This window comes from Leuciscus leuciscus (assembly GCF_965113295.1).
Source record: "Leuciscus leuciscus genome assembly, chromosome: 11".
Lineage (NCBI taxonomy): Eukaryota > Metazoa > Chordata > Actinopteri > Cypriniformes > Leuciscidae > Leuciscus > Leuciscus leuciscus.
The window spans coordinates 11,126,896-11,132,257 of record NC_138735.1 but is presented as its reverse complement, the minus strand read 5'-3'; positions in this window follow the sequence as shown (position 1 = coordinate 11,132,257).

Here is a 5,362-nt window from a genome sequence, read left to right as displayed (position 1 = left end):
AGAGCTGGCTACTGACAGTTCATAATAATTCATAATGATGTTAGACCCAGCAATCCCCCCTCCCCCAGGTATTTTGAGCAGCAGGATTATTTAAAATATATAATATAAAATTAATGTAAAAGTATACAATTACAAAATAAACATTCATTGATCAGTACTTTTTACTTTTAATACTTGAGTAAAAGTTGGTTACTTGATTTTTAATGTACTTAAGTAAAATTGGAAAGAAGTTTGTAATAATTTTACAGGAGTAAAATAGTATCAGGGTATATCTGCACTTCTACTCTAGTACTTGATTTGTGTACTTCGTCCACCACACTGCCTAAAGGTCAATTTTAGATCATAGTGTGTTTGAAAGCCCCAGCTGACCGCAGCTAAAAGAACCATTTATCTTAAGAGAAACACTAGCACATTGAACAATGAAGCCTTAAAACCCATTTGAAGTGTGAGCGTTTCATTCATCAAACAAAGTCTTTGACCCTATACACACTCAGAACACACACAGTACAGACTGCCTGAACTGATGCTTAACATAGAATCAAGGCTTGGTTAAAAACTCTAAGGATGTCTAATGGAAAATTATTATGTGTAGTGTTTTTGTTTTGTTTTTCAGAGCCCATTTTTTTCTAAATTGTTTATCATACAATCGATAAAAAAAAATATATAAAAAAATAAAAAATCTTAAAATAAAATGTTGAAATGTATTTATATTACCATTAACTAGGCATCATGATATGCCACATGAACTATTTTGTAAATCCATAAACAAAATGTGACTTGCCAACCAAACACTTATTTTTATATTTTGCTATCACTCCAATACAGAGTTATTGCATTGTATTATTTCCATTTAGCATTGCTTTTCTCCGCTGATTTCCCTGTCAGAACAGGACTCCTAACAAACACACTGAATTTAGCATATTAATGTCACCCAGCCTGCATTGGGTTATATATAGTCTTGCCTGTATACAAGTGTATTCTCTCTACCTTTCTATCTTCCGTTGCTCTTTTGCTCTCGCATAAACTGAGACGTCCGCCCAGCTCTTATTAATGTATCGGGTCTACCTGGGTTCAGTGACCTCTGCCCCCCCTCCGCTGGCCTCCCTTCATAAATAATGGGGGATGTCTGCAGCTCATCACCTCAGTAAATAGGCTGCAGTATAACTCCATATAACGGCCCCAGCCACTCCAATAGCCCAGCAGGTCCCGCTGGCAGCCCATCCATTACCAAAGGGCCACGGCTGTATCGTCCTTGGGCCGGGGCCGGACTGGGCCAGCCGGGTGAGAGAGAGAGAGGCTATGAGCTTGTAAAAAAGGATAAAGGGGAAATGAAGGGGGTGGTGGGGTGGAAATGGACAAAAGTAGGTCACAGGCCTGCTTCAGAACTGAAATGAAATGAGATGGTGGGGGGGGGGGGGTTGGTTGATCTCTCATCAAATCTGAGAGATAGAGATGAGTCAGTTTTTTTATTGACACTTGATGGACCCGTAATTTCAAATCAGTATGTTTATTACTTGGTGCAGTCAAAAAGGAATGGAAACATTATATTTTGTATCAGACTTATTTTCTGATGTCTGTTATTATTATTATTTGTCATATTGAATACGAAATTTTAAATTCAATTAGATAAAACAAAAGATCAGCAATTATTATTAAACAAATGAATTATTTTATTTAAATTGGTCAAAAGTTACAGTAAAAACACTGTTACAAATAAATAAATAAATCAATAAAAGCTGCTCTTTCGAACTTTACATATGAATCTGATAACAAAAATAACAAGAAATGTTTCTACGGGCACCATTTTCTACTAAAAACTGAAAACTTTTTATGCCTTTTGGCTTTTCATTTATGTGATAACAGCGTTTTAGGGGCCTGAACAGGTTTCAAAGTGCACATTTAAAAAAAAACTATACTGTTATCGTCTCCGTGTAAACTACAAAAATGTGAATTAAATGCAATAAAGCGAGAATCTTTGTTATGTAAATCATTTACAAAAGCCAGATCTATGCCATACACCTGCCAACGGCTCCCCCAATGGTTTATATATATATATATATATATATATATATATATATATATATATATATATATATATATATATATATATATTTATATATTTATGAAGAGTTCAGATGCAAAAGCCTCTAAGTGCCATCTGAAATTTTCTTCTAGAATGATAATTTTTATAAAGCTTGTATATTTAAGTTAAGTGATTTCACTTAAATGACAATTAATAGGTAATTTGCATTGCCATTTAAGTGAAATTATTGAACTTAAATATACGAGCTTGATAAAAATGATCATTCTAGAAGAACATTTCAGATGGCACTGAACTCTTCATATATATATATATATATATATATATATATATATATATACATATTTTAATTCAGCGTACATTAGAGACTTTTTTAGAAAATCTGGTTCCCATCATAACAACTGTAAATATTCATCTCATGAATGTCTGAGCTGTGTAAACTGCCTGCTTCCACATGAACGCTCGCACGAGTGTGTGTGTGTGTGTGTGTGTGTGTGAGAGAGAGAGGGCAAGACAATATTCACATGATGTATCTTGCAGATTTGCCGTGTCAGCAGCAGCGTTACAGGAATGATCTGCACACACTTCACTCCTGACAGGACTCAAAGTGCTGGAGCCGGGAGAATATTCGGCGCTCTCTCACTGAGAGGAATTCTTAATAATAAATATCACACTAATAATGAATGGACCAGTGGCTGCAGTTGTCTTGAGGGCATAATATCTAATTTCCTCTCTCTGTTTCATATCTCCACTCTTTCATGTCAGTACAGTCTGTCATTAAAGCAGCGCAGGTCTGTATCGCTCTTATTTATTTTTCAAATCAGTGTGTAAATCTGAGCCAGGCCCTTGTTACAGATGAGTTCCAATAAATTATGACAGACCGACTGACAAATCCAGAATTTTAAACAGCCCTCTGTCGCATGTGGGGCGGCTGACACTCAACCTGGCTGGAAAATCCTTCATAACACTTCAATTCTCTCTAAATGAATCGTGATGCATCTAATATTCTCTCGCCCACAGATGTGTTGTAAAGATTTACACTGTCAGTAAAAGGGCAGCATCACAGCTTCATTTCTAAAGTTTGTACGGTACTGTACAGATTTCATAGTTGGTTACATGTTTTACAGAATCCAAACTCTATTATTAAAACTGTCTCAGCTATGTGGATACAATTGATTCTAAAATTACTATAATTCATAGAAACAGATAAAGGGCATAATATTCATGTAATTATAAATGTACTTGAAAGTGTGATTTCCAATAAAGTTGCATTTAAAACCACTCATTTGACAGTAAAACATTTAGTTGTGATGCAGATATAAATTAATTGATATCTGTAGAAGTTTATTAACAGCAAGAGTTAAAAGTCTTACTGTGGGACTAAGATTGTCTCCTTGGAAGTAGTTTTCTTTTTATCATTTACTTAATTACCTATTGGAATTTTTTTCAAAGGCAAATGAAGGGAACAAATACAGCAAACAAAAGTAAAAATAAATAAATAATGGAGGTACTTTAAAGTACTTAATTCATATCTTTATGACAATTTACCGAAGGTTTTATTCCTATGTAATATTCATCATTTTAAGTGTGGTATTTGTGATTGTAAAATGCCAACCACAGGTAAAACTAAGCATAGCTCTTCATTATCATGGTGGATGGAAATACATTTTCTATAAAACACACTACTATAATAAAAATAAAAAACTTTTAAAGCTTTATAACTTTTTGTATTTCACAGAAGATAAGAATATCATGTGGCTTTGAAACTTCTTGAGGGTGAGTAAATGATGACAGACTTTTCATTCTTATGAAAATTATTCCTTTAAGAAATGAAACCTTAGCTAACACTAAAAGAACACAACCAAAGTTGTATGACGTACATGTGTAAAAATGTGGGATATGACTAAAGTGTACAACTCATAGGAGAACCAGAGAAAGAACAAGTGGAAAAATCGAATCTCAAGCTTTGTTGATCCTCACAAGCTCAGCTGCCACCTTGCATTGTGCTGTTCCTGATGGTGTGGAGTAAAGTCTTCTCCTGGGCAGATCACTGCACACGTGCGTTTAAGCAAGCCTGATACCTGAGCACGGAAACAGCCACCATCAACGCGAAACATGTTGCTATCAGAGCCCATAATGTCAGTGCTCACCTCTCGCCTGACACGGCCTGACACGCATATGTGCCGCAGCATGACCAACGCTTGCCGTGGCAGCATTGAGGCCGAGTTCATCAGACAGCGCACAGGGGAAGGTGTTCCAGCGCATTACAAACAGATACAGCAAAGCATGCACTGAGGAACGTAAAGATGCGTGTTGTTAGAGAAGCAGAAGAAATGACGGTAAACAAATGGAAACATCAGCGCTGGTGTGCACAGAGTTTACTATTAACACAGATTTACCCTGACAGCGCGTGTAAACAAAGCAGAGGCCCAGTGAGGCCGAAAGACACTACAGTATACTCATAAAAACCATACAAATGACAGAGCCTTCTTTGGGCAGTTTAAACCAGGGATGGGCAAACTCAGTTCTGGAGGGCCACTGTCCTGCAGAGTCCCCCAGGTTTTATCAGGGTTGGAGCTAAACTCTGCAGGATAGTGGCCCTCCAGAACCAAGTTTGTCCATGTATTACCATTAGTTCACCCAAAAACAAAAATTCGGTCATGTACTTATTTTCTCACTATGACGTTGTTTTAAACCTATATGACCTGAAACTCAAAAAGAACAATTTTGAAGAATGTGCATGCTTTTTTCCATATAAGAAAATGTATGATTTCTGGAGCTGTCAAGCTTCAAAACTGACAGAAAATACCGTACGAATTTTTACGAGGTGGCTAATCTCACTTGTACAAATTCGTACGATTTTTGCTAAATCGTACATATTTTACGAGTTGCCCAATTCGTATGAATCCGTACAAATAACCTACCCCTGACCCCGCCCCTAAACCTACCCATCACTGAGGTTTAGACAAATCGTACGAATTTGTACGAGTGAGGTTGTACGAATTAGCCACCTTTTACTCACTCGTTCGAATTTGTACGAATTGGTCGTGAGATAGCGTTGGAAAATACATATAAAATTGTATCATAAAGTTGTCCATATGACCTGCATGTTATTTTTTCAAACATTGTATCGTGCTTGGTGTTTACTTTAAGACATTTAGTCAAACTCTCCTCCATCCATAATAGCTTCGGATTCTCAAATCATTAATACGGATATCTAAACTCTGCAATGCAGTTATCAATGGTGTTTGGTCACTGACATCAAACGTAACACAACATGAATCGACGGCAAGCAAGCCATGTATCTAGAATTGTTCTATT